This window comes from Arachis hypogaea, chromosome 17 (assembly GCF_003086295.3).
Source record: "Arachis hypogaea cultivar Tifrunner chromosome 17, arahy.Tifrunner.gnm2.J5K5, whole genome shotgun sequence".
Classification (NCBI taxonomy): Eukaryota; Viridiplantae; Streptophyta; class Magnoliopsida; order Fabales; family Fabaceae; genus Arachis; species Arachis hypogaea.
The window spans coordinates 101282832-101302780 of NC_092052.1; the positions used below are offsets into that span (position 1 = coordinate 101282832).

Sequence of the window (19949 nt, forward strand, 5' to 3'; positions counted from 1 at the left end):
AATTACTATGCTTTAGTTATTGTTGATGATTACTCTCGATTTACATGGACCTTGTTCCTAGCAAACAAGAGTGATGCATTTCGAGCATTCAAAAGATTAGCCAAAGTTATTCAAAATGAAAAGAATTTGCATATATCATCTATTAGAAGTGATCATGGTGGAGAATTTGAAAACAATCTTTTTGAAACTTTTTGTGAAGAAAATGGCATTGAGCATAATTTTTCCTCTCCTAGAACACCACAACAAAATGGTGTGGTTGAAAGGAAAAATCGTCATTTAGAAGAAATGGCGAGAACTATGCTCAATGAGGCTAATATTCCTAAGTACTTTTGGGCGGATGCGGTTAGTACCGCGTGTTATGTTATGAATAGGATTATCATTCGACCTATTCTTAAGAAAACACCGTACGAATTGTACAAAGGAAGAAAGCCAAATATTTCCCACCTTCACGTCTTTGGCTGTAAATGCTTTATTATAAATAATGGAAAAGATAACTTAGGCAAATTTGATGCTAAGGCTGATGAAGGAATCTTCTTAGGCTACTCTTTAACTAGCAAAGCTTTTAGAGTATATAATAAACGCATCATGACTATGGAAGAAAGTATTCATGTCGCTTTTGATGAAACTAACCGTTGTTGTGCTAGAAAAGATTTTGATGAAAATGTAGAAAACTTTGATTCACTAAATTTGAATGGTGAAGACAAAGAAAAAGATTTAAATGAAGCCTCTACAAGCTCAACAAAAGATAGTGTTCAAGTTGAAGAAATTTAACCATCACAAGCACAAATAAATGCACTTCCAAAGGACTGACGTACTTCAAAGGATCATCCTCTAGACAACGTCATTGGTGATGTTTCGAAAGGGGTAACAACTCGATCCACTTTTAGAAATTTATTTTCATATAGTGCTTTTGTTTCTCAAATTGAACCATCTACCATTGAGTCCGCAATTGATGATGAACATTGGGCTATGGCAATGCAAGAGGAGCTTAACCAATTCAAACGAAATGACGTTTGGGAATTGGTGCCTAAACCAAGTAATCAAACAATTGTAGGAACAAAATGGGTTTTTAGAAATAAACTCGATGAAAATGGTACAATTGTTAGAAACAAAGCTAGATTGGTAGCTAAAGGTTATAATCAAGAGGAAGGCATTGATTATGGCGAAACTTATGCTCCTGTAGCTAGATTAGAAGCTATTAGGATGTTACTTGCTTTTGCATCCTCTTATAACTTCAAACTTTATCAAATGGATGTTAAGAGTGCCTTTCTTAATGGTTTCATTCAAGAAGAAGTATATGTTGAACAACCTCCCGGTTTTGAGGATCATGAAAATCCTAATCATGTTTTTAAACTCAAGAAAGCTCTTTATGGTCTTAAACAAGCTCCAAGAGCTTGGTATGAACGTTTGAGCAAGTTTTTAATAGAAAAGGGTTTTAGAAGAGGGAAGGTTGATACAACTTTATTTATCATGATTGAAAACAAAAATATCCTTCTGGTACAAGTTTACGTCGATGACATAATATTTGGTTCAACTAACGAATCACTTTGCAAGTTTTTCTCAAACCTCATGCAAAGTGAATTTGAAATGTCCATGATGGGCGAACTCAACTTCTTCCTTGGTCTTCAAATCAAACAAGGAAAAGAAGGAACTTTCGTTAGCCAAACCAAATATTGCAAGGAATTGCTCAAAAGATTTGGAATGGACAATGCTAAGGCAATGGACACACCAATGAGCACTACTTGCTACCTTGACAAAGATGAACAAGGTAAAAACATAGATGTAAAGAAGTATAGAGGCATGATAGGATCATTACTTTATCTAACGGCAAGTAGGCCAGATATCATGTTTAGTGTATGCATGTGTGCGAGATACCAAGCTAATCCTAAGGAATCTCACTTAAGTGCGGTGAAAAGGATTATGAAGTATCTCATAGGAACATTAAATGTTGGATTGTGGTATCCGAAAGGATCCACTTGTGATTTGATTGGTTATTCCGATTCCGATTTTGCCGGTTGCAAATTGGATAGGAAAAGCACTAGCGGCACTTGTCACTTGCTAGGAAACTCTCTTGTTTCATGGCATAGTAAGAAACAAGTAAGTGTAGCCTTATCTACCGCCGAAGCCGAGTATGTAGCCGCCGGTAGTTGTTGCGCCCAAATTTTATGGATGAAACAACAACTTGTGGACTATGGACTCATGCTTGATCACATTCCTATCAAATGTGATAATACTAGTGCAATAAATTTAACCAAGAATCCGGTTCAACATTCAAGAACCAAGCATATTGAGATTAGACATCACTTCATAAGAGACCATGTTGAAAAAGGTGATGTGGTTATTGAATTTGTCGAAACTAGTAAACAACTAGCGGACATCTTCACTAAACCTTTATGTAAAGAAAGTTTTTTTAACATCCAAAATGAACTTGGTATCTTGGATTCTAATCTACTATGATTTGTTTGAATTCATTGTATTTATATTGCTATTTTTGTATCTCTTACTAACTTAAGCATTGGAGATATCCAATTAGCCATTGTTTTGTAGGTTTATGAGTTGATGAATGAGTGATTAATCTTGAGGTAGATTGAAGAATTTGAAGATTATAAACAATGGAGGATCAACAAATTGAAGTTTATAATGGTTTAAGTGAGTATATACATGATGGAACTCAAAGGATTGAAGAAAGAACCACCAAAGGATGAAAATTTGGTGATTTTGGGCAAAATGATGCATGTTGCATCGATGCAACCAAGCTTTGCATCGATGCAAAGCACACAACGTGCTGTGTGCATCGATGCAAAGTCTATTGCATCGATGCAAACACGACCAAATTGCTCAAAAACACGTGAATTTGGCATTTTTGAGCAACAAAACCCCACTTTTTCATCATCTTCAACCTCACAACTCATATCCCCACATTCAAACCTCCATAACCTCCAAAACAAGCTCACATATAGCTTCATACAACTCACAAAACTTTGATACCCACTACAAACAAATTACATATTTGAAGTCCCCACATTCTCCTCTACAAAACCCATAAAACAAAATCATCCACAATGCCTAGAATCAAGAGAACCATCAAGAAGTCAAAAGGCTCTTCAAGTGTGGTTCCACCTCCAAATGATCATCCTTTGGCAAGGTACTTTGCCTCTAATGAAGATCTTCAATTCTATGAGGCAAGGCTCGCCGGAAGAAAGGAAATTCCTCCAAGGTATTTGGATCCGACCCTTCTTGTCATTCATAACTTTGATACTCTTAAGGCTATTCTAGTTCATCAAGGCCTCATGGATTTTGTTCAAATTAAGAGTAAATATTATCCGGATTTAGTTGCCATAGCCTATAGTACACTCATGATTGAGATTGATGAGGAAGATGAATCAAATTTCACATTATTCTTCAAGATAGGAAGAAAGGATTATAGGCTAGATGGTGATGAGTTAGCCACCATTTGGGAGTTGCCAAATCAAGGTGACTTGTTTCAAGGTGGTAAAACCCCAATTGATGAATGGGGTTATTCAAAGGACAATGCCATGCATTTGTTCAACCTTGTACAAGGAGCTCACTCCAAAATTAGTTGCAATTCAATGAGTGCGGAACATAGAACTTTGTTATATCTAGTCACCTATGTATTGCAACCTAGAATATCCGGGCATGCGAATGTAAATGATGAAGATTTGATTGTCATGTGGGCTATGATGAATGGGATTAAGATTAATTGGCCATACTTTATAGTACAACATATGATTAGGCTCAAGATGAAGGATAGGAATGGTGGATTAGGATTCCTTTGCCTATGGTCTAAAGTCTTTGATTATGTTGGTATTAATATATCAAATGAGATTGCCAAGGAAGTACCACCTCAATCTTGTATCAACACTCATATTCTCAACAAAATGGGAAGAAGAAATGTTGATGAACAAGGTCCTCAAGAGCAAGCTCCTCCACAAGCACCTCAAGCTCAAGAACCACCCTCCTTGGTTGATGTAATGAGAGAATTACAATCCATCAACCAAAACATCCAAAGGATTGAAGTAGAGCATGGTAGGCAACTTGAAGCACTTAATCGTCGTGTGTCTCGTGTCGATCATCGCACGGGTCGCTTGGATCGTCGTGTTGATGACTTATATGAGCATTTCGGCATCCACCTACCGTATGAAGAGGATACTGATGATGATGAAGACCAAGATTGATTGTCTCCTCTTCATCAAGTCACTTTTTATTGCTTTATGTTTATTTGATTATATGAACTGTTAAACTAACTCCTAGTAAGCTAAGGATTTCTATTATGGTTTAAATACTTTGATATCTCCTTCATAATTTTGTTTAATGATTAATGCTTGTATGCTTATTTGGTGAATAACTCAAAATAGGCTTGGTACCCCTATTTTAAGTTAATGTGCATGCTTTAATATATTTCACTTCTTTAGGGGGAATTATGCATGCTTGTTATATATATAAAAAGAGGAAATCAAATTCTTTTTGAAAGGGGGAATATCTCATCCTTGAAATTAATAGAGAAATTGAACTTAAAAAATTCATTGTTTTATGCATGCTTCTATGACACATTTCAAACTCCTTTCTTTTTGATAATGTCAAAAGGGGGAAGAGAAGTTTGAGGATATTTGAAATTTTGAACTCTTGGAAAAGAAGAAGTTTGAGGATTTGAAAAGAAGAAATAAGTTTGCGAAACAATGATTTCAAAAAGACTTCCGCTAAGCAAAAACTTTGATATCTAAATCGTTTTCTTTGATAAACGCCCTTTAAGGGAACAAATGCACATATTTAGGGGGAACTCCTGCAAAATTTTTTTGTGAAGTCTTCTCCAAAGCTTTCTATAAAACAAAGTGCATTATTGTTGCTTTCAAAATCATTTATAAATGCATATCCTCAAAATTGGTTTGTCATTATCAAAAAGGGGGAAATTGTAAATCATGTTGCTTGTATGCGAAGTTTGTATTCGTAGGTTTTGATGAATGACAAACCAACAAACGACATGAAAGACAAACCAACAAACAACTTGAATGAACAAGCAAGTTGAAATATCAACCAACATTCAACATTGAGGAATGAAGAGTTGAAAGCAACACAACAACAACAAGAAACTCAAGTCCACAACATTTGAAGACAAGTATAGTGTCTTAGGACTTAGGTAACTTCTTGTTAAGAACCAATTGCTAAATCTCTCAACACACACTCACAAAATGTTTTGATGCACATCTTGCAATTCGATGCTAGCCAAATGGTTTAAAAACTTGTTTTCAAAGGTACAAAAGCATAGGAATTGACTCCAATAAGTTTGAGATCAATCCTAAGTATTTTGAAGTGATTTTAAGCCATTCTTTAAGGTTTGCATCGATGCACACTCATCTTGCATCGATGCAAAGCATGCAACGACTTGTTGCATCGATGCAAAGATGTTTGCATCGATGCAACCTAGCTGAAAATTCAAATTTCAGCTTCAAAGACACATTTGCATCGATGCAAAGTGTTATGCATCGATGCAAATGATTCAAAAACATAAAAAACGGCTAGTTTTGACAAAAAGGCTCCATCCCATTAACTCCCCAACGTTTCTAAGGTTTGGGGAGTCTATAAATAGATGGATTGAAGCCTTATTTCATACACGTGAGTATTTGCAAACTATCTTGTTCATATTCTTTCATTCTACACATTTTTTAAGGTGTTATAATACACAATTTGAGAGAGCAATATCAATTGGTTCAATAGTGCTAAACTTGTAATCATACACTCTTCTAGAGAGTACTCATTTCATCTCAACAATTCTTTGAGAATTGTTTTCTTGTAACACTTTGTAAATTGGAGTGTGATCTCCAAGGTTGAGTCAAGAGTTATAAACACTATAGTCGGTGAGGATACCAAAGAAGTATACTAAGTACTCAAGGCAAATCTTAGAGAAGGTATCTCTAAGTGGAGTGGGTTAGTCTACGAGTGGTGATCATATACCGTGAGGTGTTAGAAACTAAGGACTCGGATTGTAAAAGGTTTTGCGCGAGCACCTTGAAGCTTGGCAATAGTGGAACTTCTCAATAGCGATTGAGAAAGAAAGTGGACGTAGGACAAGGATTGTGCCGAACCACTCTAAATAGCGTTTGCATCTCTCCAAACTCATCTCTTCAATATTACTGTCTTTTACCTTTTGAGCAAATAAATTGTGATCGAAAAGTAGCTTCGTAAGTACTTAAGGAATAGCTTAAGTCCGATTAGTGAAAAGCTTGATCAATTTATTTGAGTTGGTGTCTATTGGAAAGTAAAAGCTCCTTATAAATGCTTAGCAATTGAGTTAAGCTCTTGGAAAAATACTAGTACAATAACACTTTTGTTTATTGTCTTTAACTTTCGCAAAAAGATTCATTGTTGTTGCAATACTCAATTCACCCCCCCTCTTGAGTAATTGTGCATAGGTTCTACAAAGAGTTTTATGCCAATGCATGGATCACCAAGAACCATGATCAAAGTGTGAACCCGGACCCAAAGAATTGGCTTACAACAATGGTCCGGGGGAAATGCTTAGATTTTAGTCCGAAAAATGTAAGGTTGGCATTCAACTTGCCCATGATGCAAGGAGATGCATGCCCTTACACTAGAAGGGTCAACTTTGATCAAAGGTTGGACCAAGTCCTCATAGACATTTGTGAAGAGGGCGCTCAATGGAAGAGAGATTCAAGAAGGAAGCCGGTTCAACTAAGAAGGCATGACCTTAAGCCCTTGGCTAGGGGATGGTTGGAGTTCATCCAATACTTAATCATTCCTACTAGCAACCGGTCTGAAGTTACTATAGACCAGGCTATCATGATCCACAACATCATGATTGGAGAGGAAGTAGAAGTTCATGAGGTTATATCCCTAGAACTCTACAAGGTGGCGGACAAGTCATCTACTTTGGCAAGGTTAGCCTTCCCTCATCTCATTTGTCCAAGAGCATTCCATCCTCCTCCATAAAATTAGAGAAGATCAAAGAGTCATGAGGGAGGAGCAACAAAGGCAAGGAAGAGACATTGAGGAGCTCAAGCACTCCATAAGATCTTCAAGAGGAAGCACAAGCCGCCATCACTAAGGTGGACCCATTCTTTAATTTCCTTGTTCTTATTTTTCTGTTTTTTGAAAATTATGCTTTATGTTTTATTTATGTTTGTGTCTTATTACATGATCACTAGTGTCTAAGTGTCTATGCCTTAAAGCTATGAATGTCCTATGAATCCATCACCTTTTTTAAATAAAAAGTGTTTTTAATTGCAAAAAGAAAAAGAAGTACATGAATTTCGAATTTTAAAATAGATTAATTATTTTGATGCGGTGGCAATACTTTTTGTTTTTCTAAATGAATGCTTGAACAGTGCATATTTTTGAATTATTGTTCATGAATGTTAAAATTGTTGCCTCTTGAAAGAATGATGAAAAAGGGAAAATGCTATTGATAATCTGAAAATCATAAAATTGATTCTTGAAACAAGAAAAAGTAGTGAAAAGCTTGCAAAAAAAAAAATATATGTGAAAAAAAAGAGAGGCAAAAAATAAAGAAAAAAAAAAGAGAAAAGAAAAAAAGAGAAAGAAAAAGCAAGCAGAAAAAGCCAATAGCCCTTTAAACCAAAAGGCAAGGGTAAAATAAAAAGGATCCAAGGCTTTGAGCATCAGTGGATAGGAGGGCCCACAGGAATAAAATCCTGGCCTAAGCGGCTAAACCAAGCTGTCCCTAACCATGTGCTTGTGGCGTGAAGGTGTCAAGTGAAAAGCTTGAGACTGAGCGGTTAAAGTCGTGGTCCAAAGCAAAAAGAGTGTGCTTAAGAGCTCTGGACACCTGTAATTGGGGACTCTAGCAAAGCTGAGTCACAATTTGAAAAGGTTCACCCAGTTATGTGTCTGTGGCATTTATGTATCCGGTGGTAATATTGGAAAACAAAATGCTTAAGGTCACGGCCAAGACTCATAAAGTAACTGTGTTCAAGAAACAACATACTGAACTAGGAGAATCAATAACACTATCTGAATTCTGAGTTCCTATAGATGCCAATCATTCTGAACTTCAAAGGATAAAGTGAGATGCCAAAACTATTCAGAAGCAAAAAGCTAATAGCCCCGCTCATCTAATTAAGACTGATCTTCATAGATGTTTTTGGAATTCATTGTATATTCTATTCTTTTTATCCTATTTGATTTTTAGTTGCTTGGGGACAAGCAACAATTTAAGTTTGGTGTTGTGATGAGAAGATAATTATTTCAAAATTTTTTGGCACTATTTTCAGGTAGTTTTTAGTATGTTTTAGTTAGTTTTTATTATATTTTTATTAGTTTTTAAATAAAAATCACATTTCTGGACTTTACTATGAGTTTGTGTGTTTTTCTGTGATTTCATGTATTTTCTGGTTGAAATTGAGGGACCTGAGCAAAAATCTGATTCAGAGGCTAAAAAAGGACTGCAGATGCTGTTGGATTCTAACCTCCCTGCACTTGAAGTGGATTTTCTAGGGCTACAGAAGCCCAATTGGCGCGCTCTTAATTGCGTTGGAAAGTAGACATTCTAGTCCATACTTTACCCGAGATTTGATGGCCCAAACTGGCGTTCTAAGTCAGCATAAAAATTCTGACGTCAAAATGCCAAAACTGGCATAAAAGCTGGAGTTAAATGCCCAAACTGGCACAACAGCTGATGTTTAACTCCAAGAAAAGTCTCTACATGTGAAAGCTTCAATGCTCAGCCCAAGCACACACCAAGTGGGCCCGGAAGAAAATTTCTACATTAATTACTTATTTTTGTAAACCCTAGGCTACTAGTTCTCTATAAATAGGACCTTTTGCTATTGTATTTTCATCTTGTTCTTCTGGTTCCCTCTCTGGTGCCGAAGCCAATGACCACCATTATCACTTTTGTATTTTCAACGGTGGAGTTTCTACACCCCATAGATTAAGGTGTGGAGCTCTGCTGTTCCTCATGAATTAATGCAAAGTACTATTGTTTTTCTATTCAACTCAAGCCTATTTCTTCTCCAAGATATTCATTCGCACTCAAGAACATGATGAATGTGATGATTATGTGACACTCATCACCATTCTTACCTATGAACACGTGTCTGATAACCACTTCCGCTCTACATGCAAACAAGCTTGAATGTGTATCTCTTGGGTTTCTAATCTCAGATTAGAACCTTCGTGGTATAGGCTAGAACTATTGGCGGCCATTTCTGAGATCCGGAAAGTCTAAACCTTGTCTGTGGTATTCCGAGTAGGATCTGAGAAGGGATGACTGTGACGAGCTTCAAACTCGCGAGTTTTGGGCGTAGTGACAGACGCAAAAGGATCAATGGATCCTATTCTAACATGATCGAGAACCGACAGATGATTAGCCGTGCGGTAACAGCGCATTTGGACCATTTTCACTAAGAGGACGGGAGGTAGCCATTGACAACGGTGAAACCCAACATAAAGCTTGATATGGAAAGGAGTATGAATGATTGGATGAAGACAATAGGAAAGCAGAAGTTCAGGAGGAACAAAGCATCTTCATACACTTATCTGAAATTCTCATCAATGAATTACATAAGTATCTCTATCTTATTTTATATTTTATTCATCTTTTAATTATCAATTCTCCATAACCATTTGAATCTGCCTGACTGAGATTTACAAGATGACCATAGCTTGCTTCAAGCCGACAATCTCCGTGGGATCAACCTTTACTCACGTAAGGTTTATTACTTGGATGACCCAGTGCACTTGCTGGTTAGTTGTGCGAAATTGTGAAAAAGAGTTGAGATTACAATTGTGCGTACCAAGTTGTTGGCGCCATTGATGATCACAATTTCGTGCACTAATTACTCACTGCAAAAGTATATATAAATGAAGAGGGAGATGAGAGCAACGCATAGCCGCAAACGGGTTATCAATCGAAACTCTGGTTTGTGAGAAAAGTGGATTTAAAGGTGATAATGAATAATAAATCTTTTTTTCTCTCCTCTCTCACTCTCGTTTGTTTTCTTCTAGAGAAGGAAAGAATCTGATAAAGAAGGAGGAATGAGGTCGTTGGCCTTTTAATGAGGGGTCATGGGCATTTTTGTCTTTTCGCTTATTGGCCCTACCTATGGTCCAATTTTTAAAGTTATTTGTTCTAATTTGTGTCTGAAATATTTTTCTAGTCTCTTTCACCTTTTTACTTTTCTTGTAGATGGTACCGGACTGGCACAAGCGTGGATAGATAATTATGACACCAATACATGTTTTTTCAAAAATAATTATACTTTTACGCTCTAAATAATCTTATCTACAAATCTCCAAATTCAAAACTTTAAATTTTTAACCCGAACAGAGCAGTTTAAACCCTCTCAACTCAAATTTTAATTATATATTTAGATAATAAATTTTTTGAATCTTACAAATTTTAGATGATTTCGTGGTTTATTCGCTTATGAAAGAGTGTGACTTAAGCAAGCCATGAAAATCTCATAATTCTAAAAGTGATTTAATGCTATGAAAGAAGAGTTAAAATTAATTGATGACGATAAAGCTTGGGATCTAGTCGAGTTTCCTAAAAGTTCAAAACAAATTGAATATAAATGGATATTTAAGACTAAATGTGACTTATAAGACAATATTAAAAGGTATAAGGCTAGACTTGTTGCCAAAGGTTATACTTAAAAAGATGGTATTGACTATAAAAAAAAACTTTTCACTAATTTAAAAGAATGATTCTTTAAGAATTGTTATGGCTTTGGTGGCTTATTATGATTTAGAGCTTCATAAATGGATGTAAAGATCATCTTTTTCAATGGTGACTTAGAAAAAGAGGTTTATATGGACCAACATCAAGGATTTTTTACCACTCAAAAAAAAATTAGTATGTAAATTGAAAAGGTCAATATATGAATTAAAACAAAGCTTCTAGACAATGGTTTATCAAATTAAATGATACCATCCTATCATACGATTTTATGCAAAATGCTGTTAATAGGTGTATCTACATAAAAATCAGTGGGAGTAAGTTTATTATATTGGTCCTATATATTTATGACATACTTCTTGCTACTAATAATGTTGGTTATTGTAAGATGTAAACAACTTTCTCCTTGATAAATTTGAAATGAAAGATATGGATGATAGACTTTATGTAATAGGAATAGAAATATTCTATGATATATCATAAGGTACATTAAGATAGTCTTAGAAAAGATATATAAAAAATGTGTTAGAGAGATTTAGAATGAAAGGTTGCTCTTCAGAAATAATTCCGATTTAAAAAGGGGACAAATTTAGTCAGATGCAATGTCCCAAGAACGAATTGGAACAAAAAAAACCAATTAAGTTTATTCCTTATTCTTCAATGGTTAGAAGTTTGACGTGTATTCACACATGTACTAGACCAGATATAAATTTTATTATTCGGATGTTAAGTTGATATCAAAGTAATCTTGGAATAAACCAATAGAAAGCTATAAAAAAAGTCTTTAGGTATTTACAAGGCACCAAGAGACATGTGCTCCCATATAGAAGATCAGATGGTCTTAAAGTGGTTGTCTACTCAGATTCAGATTTTGTTGGATGCATATATTCGAGAAAGTAAATTTTTGGTTATGTTTTTATGTTGGCTGGAGGAGCTATTTCATGGAAAAGTGTAAAAGAATCTATTATTGCTACTTTACTGTGGATGTGGAATTCATGGCATGCTTTAATGCCTCAGTTCAAGCATTGTGGTTGTAAAAACTTTATCTAAAGACTTAGTATCATTGAAAGTATAGCTAAGTCACTAAGACTATATTGCGATAATTCTATAGTTGTTTTATTTTTTAAGAATGACAAGTAGTCTAAAGGTATAAAACACATGGATTTGAAGTACTTTGACATTTTTAAAAAATTTGTAGAAACAAAAAGTATCTTTTAAGCATATTGGTACTAGTATGATGATAGTGGATCAATTAACTAAGAGATTGCACCAAAAAATTTTTCTGGTCAGGTAATATAGATGAACATATTTGATAATTCTTTGTTATTATAAAAGTATAATATGTATGCATATGTATGACTATGTGTTTTGCTTATATCATTATGACACTTATGAATTCAATTAAAGTTATGTTTCTACTTACTCGTTGCCTATCACATTATGATAATTACATGTAATTTTTAATGTGATAACATATTCTTATATACCTTCTCATATAAAAGTTGAGTTGAGTTAATTTTGTGATATATGAAAAGAACTATGTCACTAATAGACATCTACTACCATGATCCAATCAATGCGATTCAATTAAGGATGATGATTTGATTATTTCAATGTAAAGTAGTGTGCTTTTATGGTTGTTGAATTTTCAAGTCATTACATGGATCAAGTAGGAGATTGTAAATTATTTTATTAAAATAATAATGTGGTTCATGTAATTAATAAGACTAATTCTAATTATAGTGAGTTAAATATGATGGTTGTTACTCAATAAAAAGAATAGAATTAATAAAATTTTAACTAATAAAAAATATTACTTTCTTTTCTCTTTATAACAGAAAAGTAGAAGTTACATTTTAAAAAAAATAAGGTAACAATAAAAGAAGAAACTCTCTACTCAACAAAATGGTTATTCTTTATGTCATCAATGAAAAAGTAAAAGAAACAAAGAAAAGAGAGAAAAATACCTAGAAACCACTAGGAGAAAGAAAAATAACTAAGAGCAGTATAAGCGTGGTGTGCTCATAACTCAAAAGTCCCTGAATCATAACTAGATATCAAAGATCAACCACAACCAAAAACATCTCAAAATTTATTAACCTGAATTCAGGTATGTTTTGACGTATGCTCTTATGATGTGATACTCATAAATTTTAAAATTTTCTATTAATGGTTAAAAATAGTTTTTAAATATATTATAAAAACAAAAACTAACAATACGATATTCTTTTTATTAATTAACTAGTAATAATGATTTTTAGTAAGTTAAATAAAATTTAAATAAATTTTTATTGAGTTTTTATTTCTATAAATATGCGTGTTTTAACCAAAACAAAAAACGTGTTTTAGTTAATCATATAATTTTATTATTGAAATAACATAATGATATATTATCAAATTTATTAATATTAAATTATTATAAAAAAATTATGAATAAAATTTAACATTTAAAAATATTAAGAATTTTGAATTTATGCAATAAAAAATAAAAAGAAATTGGTTTAAAGATAAATTGGTTTCATGACAGTTTAATTTTCTTTTTTGGTGGCTGGAAAGAAAACAAACAACAACTAAAAAAGAAAAACAAATAAAAAAATGTTTAAGAAAGGCAGTCCTGTTGAATACTACTCTCAAACTCCTTTCAAGGCAATAGAAGCTCCACTTGGAGAGAAAAGGCCCTCGTTGTAGTCTTTGCCAAGATGTCTGCTACTGTGTTTGCATTTCTCAAGATCACCCGGAGAACAACACGCTATTTTTAAGATATGATATCTCGGATTTTCAACACCAAAGGATCAATAAAACCAGAATAATTTTGTAAATTATTGACAATAGTAAAGGCCTCCACACAGTCTGTCTCACATATAATATCTCTTTATCCCAAGTTCCAAGCTAAAAGAAGGGCACGGATTCCATGTGCGTGTGTGTTTGGCTTACCAATGTGCATAAAATTTAGCTTTGGCTGACCGGTGCGCTTGTTGATAAGGAGTCATTGGATTATATATGCTTTTTAATCTAACGGTAGAAATTTGTCTGAATCTAGTTTCATATGATTGACTAGTAATACTTTAATTTACTTTTGTGTCAGTGGGGTAACTTTATAAATATTAGTTTTATGATGGTTATTATTGTTAAATTTAAAATGTTTTGTGGTATTATATCAAAATATTAAAAAAATCAAATATTTAAATTAATTCAATTTGACTTTGGAACCTTAAGGCTCAATTCTCTCAAGCTCCTCGGCAACGCTCACTTGAACAACGGAATCGTCAGCCTTATGCGCGACCTTCCCGTCCCCAGCTCCGGCTCCGGCAGAGCCTTATATTCTCGTCCGGTCAGCTTCCGAACCTTCTTCTCATTTTCTGTAACCAATCTCAACCCTTCATCAATTGAATGGTGGAGCTTTAGCTCTTTCTTTCCGTCGTCGTCGGCGGGGTCGGCGACGCCGCCACCGCCACCGCCGGCGGTTACTCTAATGAATCCGAGGGCTAATTGATGAGCGGATAATTTATACGCTTTTTGGCATTGTTTTTAGTATGTTTTTAGCAGGATCTAGTTACTTTTAGGGATGTTTTCATTAGTTTTTATGTTAAATTCACATTTCTGGACTTTACTATGAGTTTGTGTGTTTTTCTGTGATTTCAGGTATTTTCTGGCTGAAATTGAGGGACTTGAGCAGAAATCAGATTCAGAGGTTGAAAAAGGACTGCTGATGCTGTTGGATTCTGACCTCCCTGCACTCAAAGTGGATTTTCTAGAGCTACAGAACTCGAAATGGCGCGCTTCTAATTGCGTTGGAAAGTAGACATCCAGGGCTTTCCAGAAATATATAATAGTCCATACTTTGGCCAAGAATTGACGACGTAAACTGGCGTTCAACGCCAGCCTTCTGCCCAAATCTGGCGTCCAGCGCCAGAAAAGGATCCAAAACCAGAGTTGAACGCCCAAACTGGCACAGAAACTGGCGTTCAACTCCACAAATGGCCTCTGCACGTGCAACACTTAAGCTCAGCCCAAACACACACCAAGTGGGCCCCGGAAGTGGATTTATGCATCAATTACTTACTCATGTAAACCCTAGTGACTAGTTTATTATAAATAGGACCTTTTACTAGTGTATGAGACGTCTTTTTGACAATCTTTGGACGCCTGGTTCTTAGATCAGAGGGGCTGGCCATCTCGGCCATGCCTGGACCTTCACTTATATATTTTTAACGGTAGAGTTTCTACACTCCATAGATTAAGGTGTGGAGCTCTGCTGTTCCTCAAAGATTAATGCAAAGTAATACTGTTTTCTATTCAATTCTTCTTATTTCGCTTCTAAGATATCCATTCGCACCCAAGAACGTGATGAAGGTGATGATTATGTGTGACGCTCATCATCCTTCTCCCCTATGAACGCGTGCTTGACAAACACTTCTGTTCTACATGAATTAAGCTAGAATGAATATCTCTTAGATCTCCTAACCAGAATCTTCGTGGCGTAAGCTAGAATGATGGCGGCATTCAAGAGAATCCGGAAGGTCTAAACCTTGTCTGTGGTATTCTGAGTAGGATTCAATGATTGAATGACTGTGACGAGCTTCAAACTCGCGAGTGCTGGGCGTTAGTGACAGACGCAAAAGGAGGGTGAATCCTATTCCAGCATGATTGAGAACCGACAGATGAATAGTCGTGCCGTGACAGGGTGCGTGAGCATATTATTCACTGAGAGGAGGGGATGTAGCCACTGACAACGGTGATGCCCTTGCATAAAGCCAGCCATGGAAAGGAGTAAGACGGATTGGATGAAGATAGCAGGAAAGCAGAGGTTCAGAGGAACGAAAGCATCTCCATTCGCTTATCTGAAATTTCTACCAATGATTTACATAAGTATTTCTATCCCTATTTTATTAATTAATATTCGAAAACACCATTATCACCTTATATCTGCCTAACTGAGATTTACAAGGTGACCATAGCTTGCTTCATACCAACAATCTCCGTGGGATTCGACCCTTACTCACGTAAGGTATTACTTGGACGACCCAGTGCACTTGCTGGTTAGTTGTATCGAAGTTGTGACAATTATGAATTAAGATCAGAGCACCAAGTTTTTGGCGCCGTTGCCGGGGATTGTTTGAGTTTTCGGCAAGCTTTTGGTCCGGTAACATCAGTGCCAGATTCCCTTTTGATCCGGCAACAGCACCAAGTTTTTGGCGCCGTTGCCGAGGATTGTTCGAGTTTGGACAACTGACGGTTCATCTTGTTGCTCAGATTAGGTAATTTTCTTTTTGTCTTGTTTTCAAAAAAATTTTCAAAAATCTTTCAAAAATTCTTCCTTTGTTTTCGAAAAAAAAAATTTAAAATAAAAATGTTTTCAAAAATATATTTTCCTTTCAAAATTTTTAAGAATGAATTCTAGTGTTTCATGGAGCATGTTGAAGCCTGGCTGGCTGTAAAGCCATGTCTCAATTCTTATACTCAAGAGAAGAGCTTCTTTATCTTTCTTAGCCAATTGGCTGTTGAATGTAAGGAATTTCAGGCGTGTCATGTCTGAGTTACATACTAAAGCTTGGCTGGCTATTAAGCCATGCCTGACCCTTTGATTGGAGCTTTAGAGCATAAGATTCCTGGAATTCATATTAAAAATTTTGGAATCCTTATTTTCTTTTTCAAAATTATTTTTCGAAAAACATAAAATAAAAATCCAAAAAAAATTAGAAAATCATAAAAATCAAAAATATTTTTTTGTTCTTGTTTGAGTCTTGAGTCATATCATAAGTTTGGTGTCAATTGCATATGCATCTTGCATTTTTCGAAAATATCATGCATTCATAGTGTTCTTCATGATCTTCAAGTCGTTCTTGGTAAGTCTTCTTGTTTGATCTTGATGAATTTTTGTTTTGTGTCTTTTCATGTTTATTATATGCATTCTTGAATTCTTAGTGTCTAAGCATTAAAGAATTCTAAGTTTGGTGTCTTGCATGTTTTCTTTGCATTAAAGATTTTTCAAAATTGTGTCTTGATGTTCATCATGACATTCAAAGTGTTCTTGGTGTTCATCTTGACATTCATAGCATTCTTGCATGCATCACATGTTTTGATCTAAAAATTTCATGCATTGCATATTTTTCATGTTTTTCATAAAAATTTCAAAAATCAAAAAAAATATCTTTCCCTTTTTCTCTCATCAAATTCGAAAATTTGGATTGACTTTTTCAAAAATTTTTAAAATCAAGTTGTTGCCAATGAGTGAAATCAAATTTTCAATTTGAAAATCTTATCTTTTTCAAAATCTTTTTCAAAAATCAAATCTTTTTCAAAATTATTAGTTATTTTCGAAAATTTCAAAAATATTTTTCAAAAATCTTTTTCTTATTTTTATACCAAATTTTCGAAAATAACATAATCAATTAATGTTTTGATTCAAAAATTTGAAGTTTGTTACTTGCTTGTTAAGAAAGATTCAAACTTTAAGTTCTAGAATCATATCTTGTGATTTCTTATGAATCAAGTCATTAATTGTGATTTTAAAAATCAAATCTTTTTCAAAAACTAATCTCTATCATATCTTTTCAAAATTATCTTCTTATCTTATCTTTTTCAAAAATATCTTTTCAAAATATCTTTTCTAACTTCCTAACTTCTTATCTTTTCGAAAATTTGTTTCAACTAACTAACTAACTTTTTGTTTGTTTCTTAACTTTTTCAAAACCACCTAACTAACTCTCTCTCTCTCATTTTTCGAAAATATCTTCCCCCTTTTTCAAAATTTCTTTTTAATTTATTAATTAATTTAAATTTTAAATCTTAATTTTCGAAAAATACTAACATTTTTCAAAAACCATTTTCAAAAATCACTAACTCCTTTTCAAAATTAATTTTCGAAAATCCCCTCCTTCTCTCTCATTCTATTCTATTTATTCATTCATATCCTAACATCTCATTTCACATCTCTTCCATTCGTACAGTTGCATTTCTTCCTTTACATCACATTCTTTGTCTCCCCCTTCTCTTCCACTCACAAAGGGATCCCTATACTGTGGTATAGAGGATCTCTATTATTATTATCATTTTTCTGGCCATTCTTCCTTGTCATATGAGCAGGAGCAAGGATAAGAACACTCTTGTGGAAGCAGATCCAGAACCTGAAAGGACTCTGAAGAGAAAATTAAGAGAAGCTAAAATACAACAATCCAGAGATAACCTTTCAGAAATTTTTGAACAGGCAGAGGAGATGGCAGCCGAAAATAATAATAATGCAAGGAGGATGCTTGGTGACTTTACTGCACCTAATTCCAATTTACATGGAAGAAGCATCTCCATTCCTGCCATTGGAGCAAACAACTTTGAGCTGAAACCTCAATTAGTTTCTCTGATGCAGCAGAACTGCAAGTTTCATGGACTTCCATCTGAAGATCCTTTTCAGTTCTTAACTGAATTCTTGCAGATATGTGATACTGTTAAGACTAAATGGAGTAGATTCTGAAGTCTACAGGCTCATGCTTTTCCCTTTTGCTGTAAGAGACAGAGCTAGATTATGGTTGGATTCTCAACCTAAAGACAGCCTGAACTCTTGGGATAAGCTGGTCACGGCTTTCTTAGCCAAGTACTTTCCTCCTCAAAAGCTGAGCAAGCTTAGAGCTGATGTTCAAACCTTCAGACAGAAAGAAGGTGAATCTCTCTATGAAGCTTGGGAAAGATACAAACAGTTGACCAAAAAGTGTCCTTCTGACATGCTTTCAGAATGGACCATCCTGGATATATTCTATGATGGTTTATCTGAGCTATCAAAGATGTCACTGGACACTTCTGCAGGTGGATCCATTCACCTAAAGAAAACGCCTGCAGAAGCTCAAGAACTCATTGACATGGTTGCTAATAACCAGTTCATGTACACTTCTGAAAGGAATCCTGTAATCAATGGGACGCCTATGAAGAAGGGAGTTCTTGAGGTTGATACTCTGAATGCCATATTGGCTCAGAACAAAATATTGACTCAGCAAGTCAATATGATCTCTCAGAGTCTGCATGGAATGCAAGATGCATCCAACAGTACTCAAGAGGCATCTTCTGAAGAGGAAGCCTATGATCCTGAGAAACCTGCAATAGCAGAGGTAAATTATTTAGGTGAACCTTATGGAAACACCTATAACTCAACATGGAGAAATCATCCAAATTTCTCATGGAAGGATCAGAAGCCTCAACAAGGCTTTAACAATGGTGGAAGAAACAGGTTTAGCAATAGCAAACCTTTTCCATCATCAACTCAGCAACAGACAGAGAACTCTGAACAAAATGCTTCTAATTTAGCAAATCTAGTCTCTGATCTATCTAAGGCCACTGTAAGTTTCATGAATGAAACAAGGTCTTCCATTAGAAATCTAGAAGCACAAGTGAGCCAGCTGAGTAAAAGGATCACTGAAATCCCTCCTAGTACTGTCCCAAGCAATACAGAAGAGAACCCAAAAGGAGAGTGCAAGGCCATTGACATAAGCGCCATGGCCGAACCTGTAAGGAAAGGAGAGGACGTGAATCCCAAGGAGGAAGACCTCCTGGGACGTCCAGTGATCAATAAGGAGCTTCCCTCTGGGGAATCAAAGGACTCTGAGGCTCATCTAGAGACCATAGAGCTTCCATTGAACCTCCTTATGCCCTTCATGAGCTCTGATGAGTATTCCTCTTCTGAAGAGAATGAGGATGTCACTGAAGAGCAAACTGCCAAGTTTCTTGGTGCAATCATGAAGCTGAATGCCAAATTGTTTGGCATTGATGCTTGGGAAGTTGAACCTCCCTTGTTCATCAATGAACTAAGTGATCTGGATCAACTGACATTGCCTCAGAAGAGACAGGATACTGGAAAGTTCATAATACCCTGTACCATAGGCACCATGATCTTTAAGGCTCTGTGTGACCTTGGTTCAGGAATAAACCTCATGCCCCTCTCTATAATAGAGAAACTGGGAATCTATGGGGTGCAAGCTGCTAAAATCTCACTAGAGATGGCAGACAGCTCAAGAAAACAGGCTTATGGACAAGTAGAAGATGTATTAGTAAAGGTTGAGGGCCTTTACATACCTACTGATTTCATAGTCCTGGATACTGGAAAGGAAGAGGATGAATCCATCATCCTAGGAAGACCTTTCCTGGCCACAGCAAGAGCTGTGATTGATGTTGACAGAGGTGAAATAGTCCTTCAATGGAATGAGAACTCCCTTGTATTCAAAACTCAAGGATCTCCCTCTGCAACCATGAGGAGGAAGCAGGAAAAGCTTCTCTCCAAGCAGAGTCAACC

The 19949-nt window shown here is 35.3% G+C and overlaps 1 non-coding gene across 1 annotated transcript; it reads right to left on the bottom strand.

The window, feature by feature from the left end:
• Positions 1-18288: 18288 nt before the first annotated feature.
• Positions 18289-18396, bottom strand: LOC112768301 (small nucleolar RNA R71). Its single transcript, XR_003185737.1, has one exon. It is a non-coding gene; the product is annotated as a small nucleolar RNA R71 (small nucleolar RNA).
• Positions 18397-19949: the final 1553 nt, after the last annotated feature.